The sequence below is a fragment of the Eschrichtius robustus genome, chromosome 5, assembly GCF_028021215.1.
Source record: "Eschrichtius robustus isolate mEscRob2 chromosome 5, mEscRob2.pri, whole genome shotgun sequence".
Taxonomy (NCBI): domain Eukaryota; kingdom Metazoa; phylum Chordata; class Mammalia; order Artiodactyla; family Eschrichtiidae; genus Eschrichtius; species Eschrichtius robustus.
Window position 1 is genome coordinate 59,981,832 of NC_090828.1, and position 26,997 is coordinate 60,008,828.

Genomic DNA, 26,997 nt, shown 5'->3' on the forward strand with positions numbered 1-26,997 from the left:
TTCAAAATTACTTATTGGTCCCTGCTGAGTTCTAGCATCACCTAATAATGGCATGATTGGTAAAAATGAACTTATTACAAAGCAGCATATGGCACCACCCAAATTATGCACTGTTGCATATCGGATCCTCTGGGAAACAGACCTTAAGACTCTGAGATTTGCATGCAAGAGGTTTTGGAGAGACTACCCTCAGAAGCAACCACCTAAGAAGAAGTGATGGACAGGGAGGGAAATTGAACTGCAATACAGTAGCAGCCTAAGACTATTACAGGGAGCTCTAGGGCAGACTTGGGCTGCTGGGCCCACGACCCTCTTCCTCTCCTTGACCAACCATGCGAGGTGGACAGCCCCCAGGCAGGGGGCATAACCATGGCCAGGAGTAATTCCCTAGGAAAAACTCAGCTGGGAGTCATCAGCAGCACATTCTGGGTCCTGGGAGGGGTGGTCCTTTGTGAGCACCACAGAGTCCATCTCCGCACCATCCACTTTGTTGTATGATGCTGAGTGTGACAACAATGGCACATTAGCTACAATACGGAGTGGGGAGGGAGGCTGGGAAGGGAAAGTTTTGAGTTTAAGCCTGTAAAGGGGAAAGTGAGTGACAGAAGACACCACCCAAGTGACATCACGTGCACACAATTTCAGGTGGGTCAAGGAGAATGCTTCTTTCTTCCACTGGCTCCGGAAGTGCAAAGCAAATCCCTTGAGTTGGGTTTCCAGATTCTACCCACCTCCATCTCTGAAGAGGAGTAAAGAAGGATTTGCTGGCTGGCAGGTTCTCCTCACCCCAGAGAGGGTCCAGTTGTCTTCACACATTACAACAACTATTATGGCTTAGTTTCTCCAATGAATGTCATAAAAATAATACGGTTCTTTCTTTCTCTTTTTTTTTTTTTTTTTCAAGTTTTTGATTCTTCTTTTCCCATGCTGCTACAGACTGAATTGTGCCCCCTCAAAATTCATACATTGAAGTCCTAACCCCCAGTATCTTAGAAAGTGACTAAATTTGGAGATTGGGACCGTTAAAGAGGTAATTAAGGTTAAATAAGGTAATAAGTGCAGGACCCTCATCCAGTATAACAGGTGTCCTTATAGGAAGAGGAACACACACCAGGAATACGTGTGTACAAACGAAAGGTCACAGCAAGAAGGTGGCCATCTGCAAGCCAAGGAGAGAGGCCTCAGGAGAAACCAAACCTACCAACATCTTGGTCGTCAACTTCCAGCCTCCAGAACTGCGAGGAGATACATTCCTCTCTTTAAGCCACCTATCCTATGGCATTTTGTTATGGCAGCCCTAGCAAACTAATACACATACCAATCTAAGGCTTTACTTTCCTGTTTAAACACCAGACTTAATGTGTTCAATATCTGCCTAATTGAATGTTTAGGGAGAAAAATGCCATTTGAAAGAGCAGCACTTTGGAGACAGGCCCCACTACCACTCTTCTTGGTCCTATAATCTTCAGCAAGCCTTTTAACTCTTTGGAGCCTCAGTTGCCAGACCTGTCCAATGGGCTTAACACACAACTTTAACACACTGATCTATGTCGCAGGAGCAAGAGCTGCACAAGATCAGCTGATTTTACTGATCACTTCTTCAAGTAGAGCTCTTCCTCGCCTTATGATGGGGTTACATCCCAGTAAACCCATCGTAAATTGAAAATATTGTAAGTCCAAAATGCATTTAATACACTTACCTACCAAGCATCAAGCCTAGTCTAGCCTACCTTCAACGTGCTCAGAACATTTACTTTAGCCTACAGTTGGGCAAATTCATCTAATACAAAGCCTATTTTAAAATAAAGTTTTGAGGGACTTCCCTGGTGGTCCAGTGGTTAAGACTGCACTCCCAATGCAGGGGCCCCGGGTTTGATCTCTGGTCAGGGAACTAGACCCCACATGCCGCAGCTAAGAGTTCTTATGCCACAACTAAAGATCCCTCATGCGGCAACGAAGATCCTGCATGCTGCAACTAAGACCTGGCGCAGCCAAATAAAGAAATAAATATATATATATATATTTTTAAATAAATAAATTGCTAAAAATCAAAGATAATGGGTACACAAAAAGAAATTGAAAAACATGAATACATAAAACATTAGAGGCAATACCAACAATATCTTAATTTGATAGTTGCTTGCAATTTAACTGCGTGGAGATCATAGTTACAAAAAAATCATGACTCTGATTTTATTGTGGCTCTTTTTTTTTGTTTCTTCTGATAGTGAAGACTATTGATGTATGTTAACCAGATTTACAACATTAAATTTAAAAAGACATTTGGATGATTTAGAGGGTTTTTTTTTTACAGGGTTTTCTTAGAAATCTATTTACAAATAATAATAATAACAAAGCTTTAGACCAAGGTAATCTATCAAGATGAACTATCTAGAGAGAGAAAGGAGAAGAAAAACAAAATTAATTGAACTTCTTATATTTTCTAGGCCCTATGTTCAGCACATTACATGTAGTATTTTATTTAGTCCTCACAACAATTCAGTTAGGTAGGTATTATTATCCTCATAAGATTAAGCCTATATTAGGGGCTAAATAATTTGTTCATGATCCCCCTTTTCAAAGGAGAAAGAACTGGAGTTCAAAATCAATGTCTTTCAGTTCATGGTCCATGGCTTCTTAGATTTTTTTTTAATAAATGGCAATATGGTGATCATGGTCAAAATAAAGATTATGACCTTAACCTCGAGGAATCTGTGACCTCAAATAATCAAACATATATCATCAACTTAACATTCTAAGATAGTGTTTCCCAGGCTATATGTAGAACAATAGTCTTTGTTAATTTTCTATGTTTTTAAAAAATTGTTCTATGGTCAACTATGTTTTGGTAAAAGTGCTGCATTTTACATCCCCCTCCTGGAGACTCATGGTGTTCATCACCATATTAAGGGCTCAGAGAAAGATCTCCTTTTCATCAGGTAGCTCCAGTATTCCCAGAGACACACTTTGGGAAACCCTGTTCTCAGGCAGTATCTAACAAAGTCGAATTACAGGAATAAGACGAACAGCTCTGTTGTTTAGAGGAGGGAAAGACAGACTGCGAGCTAATGAGTTTGGAACTGGGACTTTATCTAGGACTAAGGGTCTAGACAAGAAGACGATCCAGGAAGTGAAAGGCATTCTCCAAACAGCATGAGAAAAGACCTGTTGGTGGCACAGAAGGGCATCAGCTTGGCTGAAGTAAGGACTGTTTCTGGGAAACAGCTGGAGGAAGTGAAGTTAGGTAACCAGGGTTAGAGCATGGATGGCTTTGCAGGCAGGTCAGAGGACACTGGAATTTTCCCTGTAACAGGGTTTCCAATGACACCCTATCAGTGCTTAAGGCTCTACTGTTTTCAAGGTGCCCTTTCCTGTCTTATCTCACACACGTTATCACAACAAGGGACAGACGGGGGTAGGAGGGAACTGGGGGAGTGGGGCTTTGTACTCAGGCTCCCTCCTTCCTATCTCCCCATGTGGAGAAAGGAGTTTATAAGGAGAGAGCCCTTTACCTTTGGTCACTACAAGAACATTCTGCAACTTCAAGAGTAAAGGATCAGTAAATTACACGTTACTTGATTATCTCATTTAATTATTATTTCATTAATTCACTCACTACAGCACTGTGAGGTGCTGGCATTTCACAGATGAGGAGACTGAGATTCAGCGAGTTAAATAAGGTGTTTAGGCGCTCCGGAAGCCCAAGCCAGGAATCACAATCATGAGGAGAGCAGAGGCAAGGAGAGGAGTGACTTACAGGTCTGTGGAATTAAGGGAAGAAATCAGGGGTGAAGAAAAGACGGGAAAAAGCCAAGTAGAAAAGGAGCTAATTGAGTAAAAGGGGTTCTGAGAGGTGCGGGGAGGCTGTGCAAATGAGGGCATAGGTGTGGTGAATGGAGAGTTCCTTGTCTAAGACTGTGAGCAAAAATGAGGGATAATTCGGGGGAATTATCCTGAGATAGAGAGGAGAGTAAATGTGGGAATCTCTGGTTGGCCTCAATCTAACTGGCCAAGGAGGAGGTGAAATAGTCCACTGGGACAGAGGAAGAGTCACCAAAAGAGGAACAGGAGATGCTTTGCCTATGAAGCTAAACAGCAGGATACCCTCACTAGCAATGCTCTCCAGTCCAGGATGGATGTAGTGATTAGTGGGTCTCGTTTTCCCAAACTTCCAGAAAAGTAAAAGAGATCTACGGGTTTGTGAATGATTCTGGGATCTCATAACACCCTAGGCCTGCCTGTATCACTGCATCATTTACACTCTGAACCAATATCCCTGGCTAGACTGATAACTTATCTGGCCTCCACTAGATCAACCTTTTTGGCATCAGGGACCGGTTTCGTGGAAGACAATTTTTCCATGGACGGGGGTTGGGGATGGTTTCAGGATGATTCAGGCACATTACATTTATTGGGCACTTTATTTCTATTACTATTACATTGTAATATATAATGAAATAATTATACAACTCACCATAATGCTGACAGGAGGTGGAGTTTAAGCGGTAATGTGAGCGATGGGGAGTGGTTGTAAATACAGATGAAGCCTCGCTCGCTCACCCGCCACTCACCTCCTGCTGTGTGGTCTGGTTTCTAACAGGCCACAGACCAATGGATTGGGGACCCCTGCACTAGATGATAAACTCCTTGAGAAAGGGACCCTGTCTTAGTTGACATGGAAGCCACGATGATGTGTGCTATGTCTGGCAGATAGGAAGTATGCAATGAGCATCTAAGGATGGAGAAAAGTCGAAGAAGGAGGGACTGGCTGACCCTGGAGTCAAGACTGGATAAAGTATCTGAGCTGCCCAAGAGCGGATTCATCACTGAATGAAAGGAGAAAGCTCGTGGTCCGAAGGGAGATGAAATTGCACTGGAACCAGCTCACACTAGCTCCTAAGAGTAGATTTTGCATCTCTTCCCAACTGCGTGTCAGGGAAATCACATCGGCAGCTTAAAATCAGCAGTGGTGGGAGTATTTACACCATGGTAATTGGCAAATGCTACACATCAGGGCTTCCTTTTTCTGAAGAGGTGGCTGTTAAAGAGATATCGGCACACCACTGTATAACACCCAGATTCGTCACAGGTGGAACAGTAGAAGTGATGATTAGAGACTGCAAACAGTAAAGGGGGCCTCCACACAAGACAGCAGCCCCAGGTCCCCTCTGCAGAGGACACAAATACCAAAAGAGTCACCCAGAACCAATTCTAATGCCTTTGTTTTTAAGGGCAGGGGTCAGAGGAGCTCCTGTCTTGCTATCTCATCTCTTGTCTGTTATTATGACACCTGGAAAGTGTACGGATGAGGAGGAGGAGTTAAGTAAAGGCAAGCAGTATAAAGACGAGTTGGTTTACTATCACCTTTAATTCTCTGGGGAATTGTTTTGGTTTTGGCCTTTAGCTTTTGCAAGGCGACAGAAATAAGAGAATGCTCTTGGGAATGTGCACATGCACAGACCAGAGAAAGGAGGTGATACAGACAAGACGTTAAAGGGACACATCTGATGCCCTCCTGTGCTTAAGCGCTGTAACCCTTTGGCAGGAATGGTTGAAAAGTGTCTACACCTCCTTACCCAATACAGACAATAGTCCAAACTTTTTCTCACAACTCACCCAGCTCTATGTAACCCTATCTCAGTCATGCACACTAGCGTGGACTCAGAAATCAAAAGAATTCAGAGCAGAACCAAGAAAAGCTGAGTTGTGGATCGTACAAGGTTTAATGAAAGTTCACAGTCCTTCCCAGGGACCATCTTCAGTCTGATAATTGGGAGCTACTACGTGAATGAGTATAAGCTTTACATTGGAACGGCCAAGGCCATTCTGTGAGAAGTTAAAGGATTTTTATGCTTATCAATTGATTGTCAGAGCGAATTCTTGTGCCAGCAGCACACATAGGAACTGAGAACCAGTGACACAGCAGCATGTTTGTGGTCAGGCCTGGCTGCTGGAACTTTTCACTACTGTTGTCCTAGGCACATATTTTACGTGCAGATGATTTTGAGTGAAAAATAAAAGCTCTCTTCAAACAAAAGAATGTTTATGCTCAAGAGTGATAAAAAAGAAGTTATTAACCAGGAAGTGTACATTATTAAAACAAGGCAATTTGGTGCATTAACCCAAGAAAAAGTTTGCATATCACAGGTAGTTCACTTATAATAACTCTTGAAACCGACATGGCTATTTCAATTTAAAATGAACAGTCTGAGATTTTCTCCTTCACCAATTTAATTTAAATTTTAAAAATGCAATAAAGGGCTTCCCTGGTGGCACAGTGGTTGAGAATCTGCCTGCCAATGCAGGGGACGCGGGTTCGAGCCCTGGTCTGGGAAGATCCCACATGCCGCGGAGCGACTAAACCCGTGAGCCACAACTACTGAGCCTGCGCGTCTGGAGCCTGTGCTCCACAACAAGAGAGGCCGCGATAGTGAGAGGCCCGCGCACCGCGATGAAGAGTGGCCCCCACTTGCCGCAACTAGAGAAAGCCCTTGTACAGAAACGAAGACCCAACACAGCCATAAATAAATAAATAAATAAATTGATTAATTAAATTTAAAAATGCAATAAATATTTCCAAGGAAAGTATGAAATTGAATCAAAAATTATACCAGAGTTAAATCTGACTGTTTAAAAAAAATCAGTGGATAGTTAATAATCCGTGATATTTAGAGTTGAAAATCTGACATTTCTTTATTGCACTTGTTATTTGATGCCTAAGTAACGTATGGTATGTACAAAATGTATTATAACGCCAGAATAACACACCAAGTTTTAAGTTAATATAATCTAATCTGCTCACTCACATTCTCTACCAGTGTTTAAATGTTCATTGAGTTCCTAAGGAAAATTAAGAATAAGTACAATAGCAATTCTTATTTCTGGACTTTAAGAGTGTTTCAAGTAAATAAACATTAAATTTTGTTTGACAGATGAAAACTCTAGTTAAGTGATATGACAAGGCTATTCAATAGTTTGGGTGAACGTGTTTAAATGCAATGATGAATTAGTGGTCCTGATCTTTATATCCCTACTCAAAACACTAAATTTTTCTTAAGGGGTAGAGTTTGAAGATTAAATTCAAAATGGCACAAATTTGATTCTGTGATTCCAATTCCCACCATGTAGTCTAAGAAAATAATTCTAAAAACAGAAGATGCTTCCTGCTCATAGCTGTTGATCCAGCATTATTTATAATCTAAAAGTTTTAAATGACTAAAACGTCCAGTGATATTTGGGGATGTAATCTTGAATATATCAGCGCTATGGGATGATTTGTGAGGGGTTCTTGCATAACAGAGTCACATAACTGGGAGGTACCAGGCCCCACTGTGAAGATCATGGGATCTGGGTCATTTCTCCAAGGATGCTTAAAAAGGTCAAAGACAGTATATCTTTTCTCTTTTTGAGATGGCAAAAGGTGATATTTTGATGTCTACAGCCACCTCTGAATGATTCCACTTGTTAGTTTTAAAAGTATAATCAAATAAGTCTACATAATTAAGAGAATGCCTGCAACTTTTGCCAAAATGTCAGTGTATTATAGGGCTGACTCTAGTTAACCAGAGAAAAGGGAGTACAGAAAGAGGTAGTAAATTTCCTGTTCTCAAATTGTTTATGCTCCTGTTAGGTTAGCACACTAAATTTTTTTTAATGGTAAACATTGGAAGAAACTCATTTCAGGGTACTTTAAAATATAGTATAAATGAAACTCATCAACACTGAGAGGCTTTCGCATAAAAGGGCTAATCAAAGGCAGGCAGTGTAATCCAGGCCCGCGCACCAGGGCCGGGAAGCAGTCAGGACTGCACAGAGCTCGCTGCTGCCCTGTTTCTGTAAAGTTTTAAGGGACGTGAACAAAGTACAGCCTTCGTCCAGCCAGTGGCATGTTTGCTCACTTCGTAATCTGCTTCCTACATAAGCTGTTACTGAATGGAAACCAAATGGACGCGCAGCAAGTCTGTGAACAGATGGCGCTTCTGTGTGATGAAGAAAAACTGAGAGCAAAGGGACAGCAAGTTTAAAAACGTGGCTCTGTCCCCTTCCCCCACTGTCGCCTAGCTTCCTCTTCAACCTCCTCGGGTAGCCCCGTCCTTCTCGTCAGCTCCTCCCACCTTTGTTAGGATGAAAGACATTACAGGTTAGAGAGAGAGAAGATGATGCTTAATCCTAAATCCCCTTTGTACGTTTCAGTCGGGCTCTTGTCTCCTAAAGTAAAATAAAGAGGCAAAGGCAGCTGGAAAATGGCAGCAAGGCCATGCACAAAGAGCACCCGGCATATGGTGCCCTTCCTTTCTCCCAGACGGGTTGAGTCTCCCTGGTCATGCTGGGGGCTTGTTCTTAAATATCATTTGGATGCTATTGTTTGTCTGAGGCCCAGAAAAATGTGACTGTCTTGCTGAGCTGGAGGGAAGAAGAATCTAAAAAGGATTTATGGAAATGCCTGGAAATTTTGCCAAAATGTCAGTGTGCTAATTGTATGTTGAACTACATCTGAGGCAGCTCCATCTCTATGTATGGGTCTGAAAGTGTGTGTGTACTTTCTTGTTACCCTTTGGTTCTTCTTGCCTTGTTTTGGATTAGGATTCTATAGCATCACAGTAAAAGCGGTGTGGTATGTGTTATAATGAGAACAGTATGCTAGTGACAGTAACCACACAAATCACATTTTCCAGGGTAGTTCCTATTTCAAACATTCTGTTTCTGTGCATCTATTTGGGACTCTCCTACTTGTCAGACCATATGTTGCCCAGGTTTTTTATTCCAAAAATAGATGGTCCCTTGTTTATTATGAAACAAGTATATAGTAGGCGTGAATAAACATTGTGGAAAGGAAGGGAGGGAGATATGAATGAGTGAATGAATGGATGAAAGTGCTCTACTAGGAGGTGTCAGGAGGCTTAACTAGTTGTGTTAGCGCTTGACCGAGAAAAGTAACCCTCTGTGTCTTTGGTTTCTTCATCCAGAAAATGTCTAGTCAAACCTAATGTATTTCTGAGACCCACCCAGACCCAAAAATCTATATTCTAATAAAAAAGGACTTCAAAGGCTTCCCTGGTGGTGCAGTGGTTGAGAATTTGCCTGCCGATGCAGGGGACACGGGTTCGAGCCCTGGTCTGGGAAGATCCCACATGCCGCGGAGCAACTAGGCCCATGCGCCACAATTACTGAGCCTGCGCATCCGGAGCCCGTGCTCCGCAGCAAGAGAGGCCGCGACAGTGAGAGGCCCGCGCACCGCGATGAAGAGTGGCCCCCGCTTGCCGCAACTAGAGAAAGACCTCGCACAGAAACAAAGACCCAACACAGCCATAAATAAATAAATAAAAAATAAAAATAAAGGAATTCCTTTAAAAAAAAAAAAAAAAAAGGACTTCATCCAACATTCTTAACCTCTTTCTCTGAGTTCCTGGTCTGATGACTTAATTGTGACTAATCAGATTTACCAGTCCTCTACACGAACATAGGCAATGACATTTAAGTTTCTTTATCTTCTGGTAGGCGGCAAGTCCAAGACTGGAAGCCACTCAAAGAACAGTCTATGATGGCGGGGGGATATATGCAGAAACTAGATGATTTAGTCTTACTGTGCTTCTTTAAGGGGAAAGCAACTATTAGCTTTAAGGCAGAGGGGATGCCAAGGTGTAGAGGCAAAAATTAAAGGAAACTTAGAAAAGAATTTGAATAGATGATTTAAGAATAATATACCAAGTGAATCGAAAGACATAAAAGTGAAACATGAGCAATTTGGGGCTTGCATGGGACTGTTCTATAATGAAGACAAGACATCTGAATTTATGGCCAAGGGAAGAATGCCTTGTAGTTAACTGCATGCACTCAAAATGTGGTCCAAGTTATAAAAAGAAGAATTGAGGGGTATTTTTGAAAATAATTTTTATTCTAATATTTAATTTTGCTAGAAAGAGTGTTGTAAATCAAATACAGTAGTTAAATGAAAGCTGGCAGATATGTAAGCAACGCATTCTTTCAGAGCCCAGGGTCTCTTAAGGGCCCTCCAAGCTGGGGCTGGGTGAGAAGCCCCAGGCAAAAGAACAAGCAACTTCTCCCCTCAGCACACCCTTGCCCCCAGCAGGGTGAAGAAGAGCTCTCTGAGGACTAGGGGGAGGAGAAGGAAACCAGAGCGGGGCAGGGGGAGAAACCTGGGTCTGCGCACAGTCAGGGAACATCTCCCAGAAAGGCCTCCACAGTACTAGTACATATGCAGCAGAACACCAATAAGTAGTGTATGCTATTTGCTACATTAGCAACATAATTAACTTTTTAGTTACTTTTTACTTAACTTACTTTTTTTTTTTTAAAGCATTTACTCTTTTTTTTTTAATTTATTAATTTATTTATTTGGCTGCACCGGGTCTTAGTTGCAGCATGTGGGATCTTTAGTTTTGGCATGTGGGATCTAGTTCCCTGACCAGGGATGCCCACTGGACCCACCGCCAGACAAATCCCGTAACTTACTCTGTTTTTATTTGACACTTTGTATTGATCAGTTGGAAAACAGATAAGTTTATGCAAGGGGATTTTTTTTTTTTTTTTAGAATTGATAATTTTCTAAAAGACAGAGAATGAGAAAGAAAGAAAAAGGAAAGAAAGGAGGAGGGAAGAAAGGAGGGAGGAAGGGAAGAAAATGTGCTGCAACCCTTCCGTCCCCCTGTGTTAAAAGCTTCATGGTTTCTAAGTCCAGGCTCAGAGTATGGTTTCTCGCTAAAATCCTGGCCTGTGGCCCTGGCCAGGAGAGTAAACTGCTGGTCACCAGAACATAATTCTGAACTTGTTCTTTAGTATCTGTTGAAGTTCCCAGGGGAGCATCCAGGGATTAAAAACAAAACAACCGAGTTTTTGTGTGGCACTGAAGCAAGGCAAGGAAATAGTCCTTGCTACTCTCCACTCCCTACTTCCTGCCTCCTGGGAGCCCCCTCCTTGCTTAGAAAAACTCAACAAAAAGAGAAAATCTTTTTTTAAAACATAACCCGATGTTAGTCCGCATTAGACTTTGCACAATTTTACTAGCTCTGCCATTGATCTAAGTGTCTATTCCATCTAAAATAATAATAATAATATCTATCATGTATTAGCACTTAACATGTGCCAGGTAGTGTTCTTAGCACTTTACATGCAACTCCATAGGGAACTTAGCAAATATTAGTCCCATTTTGCAGATGGAGAAATTGAGGCAAATGAGGTGAATGACTTGCCTGGGTCACAAGACCAGGATCAACCATAGGCATTCTGGCTGCAGTGTCTGTTTTCCTAATCAGGGAGGTTGAAAACTTTTTGCATGAATTAATCCTCCTATTTTCGCTTATCTTTTTCTTGGTAAACCATACAGAATGCTTCATATCTTCAATGAAATCTGGAATCAGGTAAATATACAGAGTAGCTCAAAGACATTCAAGTCCAAGAAAGCTTTGGAAGTGCATATTTGTCCATTTTGAAGGACTTTCAGCTAAAAATTGCTAGTGTTTTCATCTCTACTCCCATATGTTTAAAATAAAAGGCTTTTATTACAGCAGGTCATTCAAGTAAGATACAAATTTTTTAAAAAAGAAAAAAGAAGGAAGGAAGGAAGGAAGGCTCTCCTGAATGACCCAGAGCCATTGTCTTGGAAGAAAATGATAACTAGGACTACAGATATAAACAGTTTTTAAAATCTCAAAAGAGTGTTTGAATTTAGTTTGGATAGTTTTTTGTGTTGTTTTAAAATTTTTATTTATTTTTTATTTATTTCTGGCTGTGTTGGGTCTTTGTTGTTGTGCACAGTCTTTCTCTAGTTGCGGCGAGCAGGGTCTACTCTTCGTTGTGTGCGGGCTTCTCATTGTGGTGGCTTCTCTTGTTGCAGAGCACAGGCTCTAGGTTCACGGGCTTCAGTAGTTGTGGCACGTGGGTTCAGTAGATGTGGCTCGCGGGCTCTAGAGCACAGGCTCAGTAGTTGTGGCGCACGGGCTTAGTTGCTCCGCAGCATGTGGGATCTTCCCGGACCAGGACTCGAACCCGTGTCCCCTGCACTGGCAGGCGGATTCTTAACCACTGCGCCACCAGAGAAGCCCTAGTTTGGAAAGTTTTTACATCTACCTTTAATCAACAAGTATGGTCATTGTTAGCATTTTGGAGCATTTCCTCCAATAAGCATTAATATTTCTAATCACAACCATATTACTTACATAATTTAACTTCCAGATTATGAGTGGGTTGTTTTTGTTTTGGGGGAGGGTTTTGGAGGATTGTTGTGCCTTAAAAATAGCCCCCAGAGCCTTGGGGGAAAGTAATGGTATTAATGTGTCAAAAGAAAGTACCTATAACACCAAAAAAGCAAAAAGTTCCATGAAGAAGTTAGTTTTGATCCAAGAATAAGTCCACATTTAATATGGTTTAGGTTTCACTGCTTCTCATCCACAGAATGAACATCTGTGGCGCCAGAACAACTTGCCAGGCAAATAGCTAGATTCTAGTTATTAAACAAACAAAAATCCAACCAAGTAAGAGTTCTGAGATCATGAAATTGAAGAAAAAAAATTAACCATCGGGAAAGTCTAAGTTTTAAACTTTTACCCCAATGTTTGAGCCTGTGGTCAAAGATACAGCTTAATTTGATCATTTCCTTTCCTGAGTTCCTTGAATGGGTTTGGTACAATATAACCATTAGCAGAATATATAGCTCGATGAACTTATTTAAAACATCTTAAGGTGCCTGTTGAATTGGCATGGAAAAAAGAGGTCAGTACGGTCTGAAATCTCCCTGTGGAATGCCTAATGTGTGGGATGTTCATAGAATGGATTGATAATTGTGTTCAGGGGCATCAACTTTTTTTCTTGTCTGTCCCCCACTACAGATTGCATGATCTTTGTCACCTGTGACCCATGTGATTCAGGTAAATGTATATGACATCATGAGGTTGTAACTTGGTGGGTGGTATGATGTAAACCAGTGGTTTCTAACCCTAGCATCTTGGTAGAATTGCTGGGTGAGTTTCTTAAAAATATTGATGCCCTGGCCCCAGCCCAGACCAATTTCTTCAGAATTTCTGGGTGTGGAACAGGAGTATTGGTGTATTTTTAACTCCCAGAGGATAGGATCCCAGTTTGAGGCACACTGGTATAGAGAATCCACACAGGCTCTGGAGCCAGCTAATGCTGGGCACAGAGACTGGCCCTGCCCCTCATTAACTGTGCAAATTTGAATCTTGTTTTCTTGTCTGGAAAAGGGGATGATAAGACCTACTTTATAAAGCCACTGTAACTATTAGATGATAAAATATGTGGAAAATGCTTGGTAAATAATAGATACTCATTAATGCCAGGTCTCTTCTTCAAATTTCGTCCTACTCTGAAACAAATCTAATTTTGCTAAATTATTTCAAGAAAGTAGCTCACATAGCCAATGTCCTTTCATTCTGTCCCAAGGAACTGGCTTTTTGAAGCTGTGGAATCCCTGGCTCAGGAGCTTGTCTGGCGGGACTGTTCAAAAACAAGGCAAGTGTGAATGCCATATCCACAGGCAGTTAACACTGTCCCATGCCACACCATAGGAGGAACAGAAAAGTCTGCTGTTGACTGTATCTCCGCAGATATAATGTGTAGATTTTCCCGCCTTTAGGAAATGACTCCTTGAAGCAGCCCAGAGGCTCCCTGTTGGATGACCTGCTGAGTCGTAAAGGTTCTGGTGTCCATTTCCAGTGATACCCTACAAACGTGTGGAGCAATGGGAATCTGACGCAAGGCGTTTTCTTTAAAATAAGATACATAATGTGGTCTTAAGACCACAACAGACCTCCTCTTAATGACCTGGAGATACCCCATGAGCTCTGTCAGGAGGCACAGAGGGAGTGAATGTTTGCAAGCGCGTGCGGCAGCTTCATTCTCCTGGCAGCCCCACCCGGGGTGTGTGAGGAGGAAAAAGTCACAAGCCCTTCTCCTTAGCGCTGCTCTTTTTCCATCTTCAAGTCTTCAGCAGACTTCTGCCCACTCGACCTTCTAGAAAGGACCAGGAATTTTGTTGACTTCTGTGTTCACTTCAGGAAGAGGGGAAGAATTATTTTTATTTTTATTATCATATTTCATTGGCCTAAATTAAATACTCTCCACTCTTCCTTAGTGTTCATTATTTTGCCATGGAACAATATATGTTTGGGGGTTCAAGTCTGGATTTTCACCAGTTAGAAAAAATTCAGAATGCATCCTTGAGGCAAAGACAGGAAACTTCAACACAAACAGTGATGGCAACTGCATCAAAAGAAGGCCACTGGATTCTACTTCAAATAAGTCCGCATTTCTCGTTACATCTGTGGTGCATTATTGCAGGACTGAAATCTGTAGCTTTTCAACATAATATGTGTCTAGATCAAACAGTATTAAATAATCATTAAAATCTGCTTTGTCCTTCTTGAAGAGCTGCTCATAGCCTCACATTGTGCTGTGTATTAATGGAACGTTGGATATTATATAAAATGTGAATTGCAACTGTCTTGTGTGGTAGACAGTTTACTAAAGTATTATCCAGAACACATGCTATCTGATTTACTAACTTATTATCCATTAAAAAAATCCCTGGGTAAATAAATGTGTAACTAAAAGAATTGTTACTCTGTATAATCAGATGAATAGATACAAACAGGGAAGATTGCTGTCATTATGTTGTATATTGTGCCAAACAGATGCACATGATTTTTTCAAATAGTGTGCTATATCAAACTGCTTCTTCCTTCCATCTAGGCTTTGCTTTTATCAATAAGACATTTCATATTTCAAATCAATCGTTGTTTTCTGAGAAGGCCATTCCTCCTCCCCTCCTCCTTCTCCCACCCTCCTGCCTTTCCACCCTGCCCCAAAGCTTCCAGCCAATGGGCTTGGCACAGAAGAGAAACGACTGGAAACATCAGGTCTATAATGCATTGCTAGTGCTGGGTCTGCCCTCACCCCAAGGAGCATATCATGCCCCAGAGAACGTTGGAAACTCAACACAAATCACAGTGAGTGGAAACCGAGTCCTTGGAAGTTTGCCAGTTGCCCCAGATAACTGCTCTGACAGAAGTGGGCTAAACTGCATCAACAACATCTGTGTTTTGGATTCTTGGGTAGATGACAATGGTGGGGCTGCATGCATCTACCCATCCTGCAGCCATTCTCCCATTGGCGCACATATCTTAGGTGACTGGTAGGACTGCTAAGGCAGTGGTCATGGGCAGAGACGATAACTGGCCCTTTCCCTCTTTCTATCCCATCCAACCATTCCATCCATCCATCCCATTCACGCAAGAAACCTTCTTAGGTACCTAGCGCGTCAGGCAACATGCTAGGAATGCTGAAAGACCCCCAGAGACTTGCTAGTGTGGCACCAAGTAGGATATGGAATAATAAAAGAGATGCTCATGTATGAGATGCTTCTGGAGCACAGAGGAGGAGCACTTGACCCAAACCGAGGCCCAACTCCTGCACTAAGAGTTGGAATCAGGGAAGGAGGTAAGCTGTGAACTGAAACAGTTGAAGATGTCAGGATAAATTCCAGAGCTTGGATTTGGCAAAATGGGTAGAGAGTGTGGCATTTATTAAAATAAACAAGAAGGATATGGTATCTTCCATGTCCTCAGCCCCTCCTATGGAATACTACCCACCAAACACTTTTTATTTATCTTTTATTTAATTTTATTTTATTTATTTGTTTTTTAAAACATCTTTATGGGAGTATAATTGCTTTACAATGGTGTGCTAGTTTCTGCTCTATAACAAAGTGAATCAGGTATATGTACACATATATCCCCATATCTCCTCCCTCTTGCGTCTCCCTCCCACCCTCCCTATCCCACCCCTCTAGGTGGTCACACAGCACCGAGCTGATCTCCCTGTGCTATGCGGCTGCTTCCCACTAGCTATTGATTTTACATTTGGTAGTGTATATATGTCCATGCCACTCTCTCACTTCATCCCAGCTTACCTTTCCCACTCCCCGCAAACACTTTTTTTTTAAAAGCACCTTTATTCAGATATAATTCACTTACCATACAGTTTACCCATTTAAAGTGTGCACTTTAAACGATAACTAGATTTATCATGGTGATCATTTTGAAATGTATAGAAATATCAAACCACTATTTTGTACACCAGGAACTAACACAGTGTTCTAGGTGAATTATAATTCAAAAACAAAAAAACAAACTCAGAGAAAAAAAGGTCAGATTTGTGGTTACCAGAGGCAGGGGGTGAGGGGAGGGGGGACTGGATGAAGGTGGTCAAAAGGTACAAACTTCCAGTTAGTATAAGATAAATAAGTACTAGGGATGTCATGTACAATGTGATAAATATAATGAACACTGCTGTATGTTATGTACAAAAGTTGTTAAGAGTAAACCCTGAGTTCTCATCACAAGGAAAAAATTTTTCTATTTCTTTAATATTATATCTATATGAAATGATGGATGTTCACTTAAAAAAAAAAAAGGACTCATAAGCAACTACCATAAAGATATTTTTAAAAACCTTTGAGCTAAAAAAGGTAATAAAAATAAATAAAGTGTACACTTTACCGGCTTTTAGTGCATGCACAGAATTTTGCAACCATCACTACAATCAATTTTAAAACGTTTTCATCACCCCAAAAGAAACACCACACCCCTTAACTATCATCTTCCAATTCCTTACCCACCCCCTGCCCTAGGCAACCACTCATCTACCTTCTGTCTCTGTAGATTTTTCCATTTTAGACATTTCATAAAAGTGGAATCATACAGTATACGATCCTTTACAACTGGCTTTTTCACTTAGCATGAGAATTTGGGTTGTAGAAACACTCTTGAAGAAAGGCAGGCCAGGGGTCCTACCCTTGGCCACAGCTGACTGGATTGGATCCGACCCAAGCGCAGCAAATCCATATATGCTGGTCAATAACCAGTAAGGTGGTCTGGCAAGAAAGGATGTGCTTGGCAATCAGATTCTCTCCAACCTGAACTGCAAAAGTACTGAGAGAATGATTCGGTAGGATTCAGTGGCAACAATCAGGGGGAGCTGAAGATGGCAGGATGAACAGAGCTTCCGTGAGCTACAGTCGGGCTGTGAGGGGTCAAGGCAAGCCAAAGTTATGCAGGAGCAAACTCTATAGGCAAGGTGAGGAAGAGGAAAGTTAACAGAAGCGATGAGGTAAAAAGAAAAAGATGCACAGCATGTAGGGTGGACCAGCCACTCAGTAAGAAGTACAGAGTCTGGCAGACCCTGGAGGATAGCTGAGTAAGGTTAGCAATGGGGACCAGACTAAAAGCATCCCAGCTCCTAGTGTTTATGTTCCCAGAGCTGCTCTGGGATTCTGCTTTTCCTGATCCACTGTGGTTTCTCTTCCCCTGAAGCCTGGGTTTGTTTTTGTTTTTTCAGCTTTAACAGGTTCTCTCACGTATGTATTTTTACAATAAAACCATCATTACCTGAAATGATACAAATAAGCTTAAAAAGAAAAGCAGCTAAGCGGGATGAGGGAATAATGAATTCAGTACAAGATGTGTTATGTATGAGGTGTGGGGCTCCAAGCTGAGTGGGTGTTGGGAATATAACTGCGTAACAGGAAGGTGAACAGAGAAAGAGAAGCCAGAGAGATGGGTGAAGAACCAGAGACGGTGTTTGGGGACCAAAGCCACAACTCTGGTGTCATTATGCTCCAGCATAGATGCCAGCAACCTTTACAATATGGTTGCTTGGGTCTTCATATATTTCCTCCACCTGCTTAGAAAAGCAAAAAGGATTTCCTCATTCTCAGCTTTCATTTCCATTTAACTCAATGAACCTTTACTGAGAATCAACTTATACAAAGCACTGTACCATACGGACTATCTATCTGACGGGGGTTAGAGGGTGGGTTGATTAGGTCCTTAGACTCAAGGGAAAGGAGAGAAAGACCTAGTGTTTATTGTGAGCTTACTGTGGGTCAGGCTGGCACCATGCTATTTATCTTATTTAAACCTCTCAACAACCAATGCAGAAACCGTAAATAATCACTGGCTAAAAACAGACAAAACATGGCTTTCAATCCTAGCAGCATCAGTAAGTGACCGTGAACCCTTGCTCTAATCTCCACTGTAGAACAAGATAAGAATATAGGCCTCGGGAATTCCCTGGCGGTCCAGTGGTTGGGACTCCATGCTCTCGCTGCTGAGGGCCCAGGTTTGATCACTGGTCGGGATCCTGCAGGCTGCATGGCACAGCCAAAAAAAAAAAAAAAAGAATATATGCCTCTCAGGCTGTCATGAGTATTAAATGAGTGCTCCAGACTGAATGTCTGTGTCCCCCTAAATTCATATGTTAAATCCTAATCCCCAATATGATGGTAGTTGGAAGTGGGGCCTTTGGGAGGTGATGAGGTCATGAGGGTAGAGCCTCATGAATGTGATTAGTGGCCTTTAAAAGAGACCCCAGAGAGCTCTCTCCCTGCTTCTGCCATGTGAGGACACAGGGAGAAGGCAGCGGTCTATGAACCAGGAAACAGATTCTCTCACCAGACACCGAATCTGCTAGCGCCCCGATCTTGGACTTCCCAGCCTCCAGAACCGTGAGGAATGAAAGTTTGTTGTTGATAAGCCACCCGGGTATTAGCAGGGTGTTAGCAAGTCTCTGGCATTAGCAGCCCAAATAGACTAAGACAACGAGGTGAAATGTGTACAATTCCTCGTACATGGTGAGTCCTGAATCACGGGAGCTGTTATTATAATCATCATTACTGTCCACTGGCGTGTGAGGGGCAGGCCGACTTTTAGTCCCAGACTTGCAGACTGCATACTTGTCCTCTACATCTTACTACAGGCTCTGAGGATAAGAGACGTATTCGCCAATAACCATAATACAAGACAAAACACAGGGCAGGGGAGGGTCAGAAGAACCCGGTTCCAGCCCTGCCACCTCTTCCTCCCTCTTTGTGTCAGTCACCTGCCCTCGGCCTCTCCACCACTCCCCTCACTTCACCTGGATGTTTACAGCACAGCTGACTCTGTTGTGCATGGAAGCATTCTGTGGACTCTTAAAACTATTGTGCAAAGGTTACAAATTAGGGTAATTGGGAAAGACCAGTCAAGTTAGGCTTTGTGAAAGACTTCTGGATATTCCAGATCGATTTTTCATGCAAGTGCACACTTGGAAGGGACCCCGCTGTAAAGGCTCATCAGCCCCCACCCTACTTAGGCAATAACCCTGCAGCAGGGAACACCTAAATTGGGTTCCAGGGACTTCCCTGGTGGCACAGTGGTTAAGAATCTGCCTGCCAATGCAGGGGACACAGGTTCGAGCCCTGGTCCAGGAAGATCCCACATGCCGCGGAGCAACTAAGCCCGTGCGTCACAACTACTGAGCCCATGTGCCACAACTACTGAAGCCCGCGCGCCTAGAGCCCGTGCTCCGCAACCAGAGAAGCCACCGCAGTGAGAAGCCCGCGCACCACAATGAAGAGTAGCCCCCACTCACCGCAACTAGAGAAAGCCCGCGCGCAGCAACGAAGACCCAACGCAGCCAAAAATAAATAAATAAATAAATAAATTGGGTTCCAGAATAGGTAGAGGGAGTGGCTCCAGAAGGTGGGCAACGATGCCAGGAGGAGAGACGTGTGAAAGGCAGAGACAAACGCCCACAATCGTATTGCTCATCTCCCTGCGGGTCTCTCTGAAGGAGCCCAGACCGCACAGCCCCACAAATCCTCTTCTGGGCCATCTGGAGTGTTGGTGCCATCTGTGGTCATCAAACTGACTGAAACCCTCATAATTAGCCACAAACTAGTAAAACAGAAAGCCAGGGGAAAGACCACATCAGTGCAAGTTGCCTTTGGAGATGAATTCAGACCACCCAGAAAGGCACTTAATTCTGCAGAGTTCAACAAATGTTAGTGCACAACATTATCAACAACCAATACTGAGAAGTAAACCCAAAATCGGACCCTCTAACTCTGAAACTAACAAAAACCCACTGAAACAAAGAGAGTAGACAAAACAGATAGTTATGAGTACTTAACACGCAACATACACCATTGGCTCAAAAACACGTTTTAATACTCTGAGGTGTAGAGACCTGTTGTCTGAAGGATTCCCCAGATTCTGCTGTGATTTGCTGTGATTTGGTGAGTTGTATTTATAGAGGTACCACGGGCAAGGAAAAGAGTGTTAGGATGTAGCCCCTGCTCTCATGAAGCTTACATCCTAGTTAGAAATTCATATAAAACTACAGCAACAAGGCAGGATATAATAAGTGCTAAGCTGTGTGATCCAACTATAACCGTTTACCATTTGGCAGCTATCAGTGAAGGCTGCAAATATAAGTGAAGGCTCCAGAAAGGAGCCTGAATTTGCGCCAGAGCTTGGAAGAGAAGACCTTCCACTTGGTGAGAATAAGCACCTGGCACATAGTAGGTGCTCAATCAATATCTGCTGGATTCGTTCAACATTGCTGAACAAGGACTTGCAGGTGGGCATGTGCAAGATGGATGTCCAGTAACATATCACAAACCCCCGTTTCCCCATCTTCCTTCTGATTCACCTCACCAGTATCCCCAAGGAAAGGCATTCACGGTAATACCATTTCTACTTCCAAGAGAAGGAGAGGCAGGGATCTGGGGAAAGAGCAGAAAGTCCCTTTCATCCCAGAGGACCCGATACTTCAACCACTGTTCCTTACAGCTCTTTTCGCAAAACCTCTGGCTGTATGCTTTCCAACTTGCACTGTTTCAACGCCAGTCCCTAACCACCACCAGCAGGCATTCTGGTTCCTGCTGTTGTTCAGAGAAGCCTGTATGTCCTTGCAATCTGTGGAATCCCTGTTAAGATTCTGGATAAATGTCCTCAACAATTAAAATTCATTCATTACGTAAACTAAATCAAAACAAAACCCTTGCACATGGAAAGCACAGAGAACCATGCATGCAGCTAATCCATTGATTAAGTAAAGCGGACAGATAAAAACACATAGAAGTAGCCACAGGACTAGTGTGGTTTATAAACCAAATACAAAGAGAAAGGAATATTGCCTCCTCCTGTCGTACGATTTTTGTCAATTTTGTCTGTTCATAGACAAAAGTTCACAACTTACTTTCCACATAAACATGTGATCAATTTCCATCTTCAGAAACACAGCTTTTAGGAGCTCTGAATGTATCTGAACATCTGGGATTCCCATTGCAGCCAGGATCCACGTAGATGTGTAGAACTGAAGAATCATCACTTTACGGAAGAGGAAACTGAGGCCCAGAGAGGCTGGATGACTCAGCACAAATCATAACAACAGGGAATTCCCTGGCGGTCCAGTGGTTAGGACTCCATGCTTTCACTGCCAAAGGCCAGGGGTTCAATCCCTGGTCGGGGAACTAAGATCCCACAAGCCACGTGGCATCGCCAAAAAAAAAAAAAAAAAAATTATAACAGTTAAATTCAGGGCCAATCTGCAGAAACGCACAAGTTTCTTCACCCCTGGAACGTGGCTCTTTTATGCATACTCAGCATTTCTCAAAGTGTGCTCCATAGAACACAAGTTCCCCAGGGCAGAGGTACTGTCTGGAGAGGGGAAAAAATATGTCATGGTCAGATCAATTATGGAAATGCTGTATTAAAGAAAATTAACTTGGTTTTTTCACTTGTTCATCTGAAGTGGTAACAAGCTTTCTTGCCAGGAGAGGTGGGGAAGGGGGGAATGCATGGATAGCGGTACAGCCTTTCTCACACTCTATAAGGCAGAAGTTTTTGTCCCCGAAATACCTGGAAACTCCCTAGGGACACTGTCATGTGGCACACTGACACAGCTTGGAACAAGCCGCTGGGAGCCCAGCTGCTTCTCAGATATTTCATGGGCTGGAATGATGTGTCTGCCTTTAGTGGGGCTGCCTTTCTCTCTCTGCAGAACCTTCTACAACAAGCACAGAAGACATGGTAAGTGGAGCCTCTTGGCCCTGATATAGTTACAACTGAAGGGTTTTCTGTGTCTCCTGCCTAAAAAAATGAGAGCCGCAGGGACCCAGCTGTGACCCAGAGCTGATGGAGGGCATCGAGAAATGCGGTTCATTCCAACCACTGGCAGCTTGTACAGCCCGGGAGGCTCCCCCTGCCAAATGTGTCTTTGGAGTGTCCCATCAGACCGCGGTCCCGGTCCCCAAGAAACAAGAGTTGTGTCCAGGGGCACAGGAAGGGAAAGAAGGAGGAAGAAGACGCTTTTTCTCTGATGTCTTTGTAAGACTTTGGTCACTGGCTCTTAAAATGCCTCTTTTAGCTCTGTTCCTATAAAGGTAGTAACTGCTCTCCTCGTCCAGGGCCCATGCAAAGGGAGACCTCTGTTTCTGGTTCAGCGACGTCACTCGTGGGTCTTCTTACCGACCTCTACGACTACACAGCTTTCAACTCCTTGGAAAGATCTAGACTCGGTGAAGAGCTTTCCGCGACCACAGACGGGTTTCCGGAGCTAGAGCTCCCCCTGCTGGCAGCCAAAGCGCTTCGTAACGCCGTCCGGCGTTACTTCATTCCTGCAAGTGCTGAAGCCCTGATTGAGTGAGCTTTCAGGCAGCCACTCTATTCTCGTACAGTGGCTCTTTCCAAGGACTTGAGCTGACCTCGGTGTTCAGCCATTTGTGATTCTTACTTCCCCTTGGCTATCTCCCTTTTACTGAAAGATACTCCAGTTTGCCCAGCCTGGATCGAATCGGGCTCCTCTGGACCGGGGACTTAGGTTTGGGAAATTTCCCAAATTAAAATAAGGTCCTTGTAGGACAAGTTTCTCACTAATAAAATTACATTTTCAAATATCAGACCCTTTGCATTGCCCATCTAGATGGAAGAAAGAAAAAGAAGGAAAGAAGGAAGGGAGGATGGCAGCGAGGGAAAGAGAGAGAAAGAACAGCCCTGCTTTAGTATCATGGGGAAAAGACATGTCTAAAAAAATGTTTCCCTTAATTGGGATCCAGGGGATGAAGGGTGGAAAAATACCTCAAGAAAGTTGCCCTTAGGAGTGAAGTCTGCTGCACAGACTTTGGGAATCTGGTTTCACTCTGCTTGGATTGCTAAGCCTTTCCTTGCTATAGGACCCAGTGGGTTTCTGTCGAATAGAAGAATGAACAGTAAACATTCCCTCATTTCTAACTTCATCTTCAGAGACCAGACTCTCCAGGATCCCTGGTGGCTGAGTAAGTTCATGTCCCTATTTGGCGAATTCCTGCTAGGTAAAGCTTTAACAGACACTATCCTGTTTTAAATTGAGAACTCTGTGCATCTTTTAATTTCCCAAATAGAAAGATGAAGGGAAGGGACAGAACTGAGACGGTCTGAAATGGACCTCTGGCTTTATGATGCATGATAGGGGCAAGGTTTTCTGCTGGGTTTTTTTTTTCAATCAGACGATGACTCATTATGATCAATGGCACAGAATTTGGAGGCTCTTTATGACCTAAGAATCAGAGAGTGTGTTTGCTATGTTTCCTTCCTCTAAAGGTGGAATGTGTGCCCATTTGCGGGCTCATTGAAAATAAGAAATGGAAAGACACCAAATGCAAAAACCTAAATAAAAGCATACCTCCTTCAACCCACTGAATAATTATTCAGATTTACAAAAATGAATAACAAGGGAGCAAATCTTCATTTTACAGAAGGATGCACCATGGGATTCCTTTACATTTCAAGTTCCCCTGATGCATAAAACATATGATTAGATTTACGAAACTTGATTTACACAGTTTTTTAGGAAAACATCTTTGCAGAAAGATTAGGTGTGATTAGACGCAAGAGCTCTTCTCTCAGGAGGGAAAATAAATGAGCTTAGCTAACAGGAGATGGTAGAGTTAACAAACAAAAACTCTTTATGCCATTTGGGAGGGCTGATTTCAATTTTGTGGAGTTCTTAGAGATTCTTTAGGCAACTCCAAATGACTGCTTACAGGGATGGGAATAGAGCTCCTCTAATGGCTTGCCTCACACACTGGGTGGGGTTCAACCTTTTCTGATCTCATGAGTTCCAGAAAAGTCTGAACAAGGCAGCTGGGAAATGGTGGCATGGGGCCCCCTGTGAGGCAAAGCACTGCTGGGAGAGAGACAGAGAGAGAGGGAAACAGACAGAGAGACCTGCGTGGCATTGAGAGTATTTGGCTGAGGCTAAAAGAAGAAATGTGTTATTCTAAATTAATTGGTTCGTTCCAGGGAGGTCTAAGAAGACTCTCAGAGCCTACAGCATACAGCTGGGTTTTCCAGTTGCAAATTCCATTATTTCCAAAGACCTGTCTTCCCATGAAGTCTTACCATGTACAGGTCAAACAGTACAGCCAGGTAGGTGATGGGCAGGATAAGCTCTCATCTAGTTCCCTGGATGGTCAGAACTCACTCCATTATTAAATTCAGATTCAGGATAATTAGCCATTCTAACCTTAAAGGAAAAACAAGATTCAATTCACATACTCTCTTTTCTAATAAAGAAATACTACCCTGATCCGTTCTGAAGTGTCTAGGAATTTCTGTCACATTGTGGTCTAATCCCTGATCTGCCTTTAGCCTTCTGATCTGAGAAGGAGCCATGAGAATCGATATCCACATTCCTTTCTCTCCCTTTCATTCTCACCACGGTCGCACTTTAGGATGGTTAGGAAAGGGAGCGTTCCCTTTCTTTCTTCTCTCTCTTGGACTCAAAGCCACAATAACATTGAAAACCAGTGCAGACGTCCACTTCCGTTAGCTTCCATCTCTGTTCATGCTACAGTATTTGTTTATGATTTTGCCCCCGTTCTGGTGATGCAGCACATTCACTGCTCGTGAATATTTGATACTGAATTAAACCATTTGTCATTTGATTACATAAAGAACGTAATTCAGTTCAGAGCAAACCATTTGAAAGAGAACTCATTATTATGATACCACGATTTGATTTTATTTTATTGGGGCATTTCGATTGTTAAATAGACAATACGTGTCTTTCTTTTAATTTTTTTTTTTTTTTGTCTAAAAGATGAAACCCTGCCTTTCACTTTGCAAACTGCATTACTTGATTTCATTTAAATAGGGAAAAGTTGTTTTCTAAAATATTAAATTGTTTCATTTGGGCCAAGTGGAATAATAACGTTTTGCCACAAGACAGAGCTTCAAAAATTAGAAAGGGAACGTATGCCCCCCCACCCCCATTTAAAAAAAAAAAAAAAAAAGGCCAAGTTAGTATTTCATAACAATTCAGCTAAAAGAACCAGCAGCAGCCTGGTTAAATGTCTGTCAATGAAGAATTTGTAATTGTGTCCTGTGCATATTGTTTTAATGATACAGATTCATTTAGGCATGCACGGACGCATTACACATGTTGGGCCATTATCAACGTGACTGCCACAACAGAATCGTTGGCTTGTGCATCTGATCAGGGCACCTACTGCGAGCAATGATGAAAACAACTGGGGTTTTGGTAGGTGAGCCGCACAGGCAGCGGGTTCTTGCCCTCCCCACCCTGTTTGGTGGCGGCTTCTCGCCAGATTTCCAGAGCTGACCTAGATGCACAGATGAAAGACTGCCTCAGGGGGGCCTGACCCTGCATGCTCTGTTCCCTCAGGTAGAGGCTGACTTCCTGACAGTGACATTGAGCAGCTGTCCTACAGCCTGCGTGCCCATCATCGGTGAGGGGACACCACCGGCAATTAGTAAATACACAGAGATGCTCAGAGGGAGGGGTCCATAAACACGCAGAGGTGGGAAATTGTTCACAAAAGTGGCAAAGCATCTGTGTTCTTCTGAATGTTCATCGATTTCACTTAACATAGCTATTTTCTTGTTTGATTTTTTCCTTTTCCCTTTAATTTGACCAAAGCAAAGCAGGAAACGGCCTTACAGCTGTTAAAAAAAAAAAAAAAAAAAAAGCCAATAAAACAAATCAAACTAAATAAACCACCCTTTGAAATCATGAAGATATTTTCTTTTATTTTCAACAATTGATAAGACGTAGCCACGTAAGAAATTTTGATTTAGAGAACCGGTTCTCAATATACCATATCAGTAGCAACCATCCCCGAATATTTTCCTTTCTTCCTTTTCCTCCCTGTAAGAATATTTTTTGCTTTTTTCCCAGGACACAAATTGCTTTTAAAGGTCCAGCGTAATATTCTATATGCCCAATATTTGCTGATTCACGTTCTAATATCGAATGTTTTTTTTTTCATCAAATGCTTCATTGGGTGTATAATTTAGATGAAACCATCGTCAGATATAACTAGGACAAACAGACCCCTGCATGCTAACTGACTGTATAAGACACTAAAAACATTTAGAATTCCTGTTTTTGCTTACATTTGATAAGTCTACTGTATGATATTCTCTAAAAACTTCCAAAAGCACATGAGCTACATCTGATATTACTTCTAGAATAGCAAGTGGCTCTCTGTAACTTTGTAGAGGATACAGGCAGTCCTCTGCATCCTCGGGTCCCACATCCATGGATTCAACCAACAGAGGACTGACAATATTTCGGAAAAAATTCCAGAAAGTTCCAAAAAGCAAAACTTGAATTTGCTGCACACCAGTAACAATTTACATGGCATTTACACTGTATTTACAAGTATTTACCTAGCATTTACATTGTATTAGGTGTTATAAGTAATCTAGAGATGATTTAAAGTATATGGGAGGATGTGCATAGGTTATATGCAAACACTACACCATTTTATATAATGGATTTGTGCATCCAAGGACTTTGGTGTCCCCTGCGGGTGCCAAGGGATGACTGTAAGGGAAAGACGACACTAGTCAAATTGTGCTCTCTCTTCAATAATCTGTTTCATGTCAAAAGTTACTGTACATGTGTTTGTGATGATTCTTCCTCTTGATTAACTTTCTACAGTAATCTCCTGTGTGCATCTGCATTGATCAAATGTAATGCCCAGATCATCACAAGTTGTGTTTTCATATTAGTTCCCCATTGTTGACCAAAAGGCAGTGAACTCTAAGGTAGATTTTATTTGTTAAAAGAATAATAACAACAAAAAGCTGAAGTCATGCAGTTGTTTAAGTGAAGTGCTATGTCTGCACAATGGTA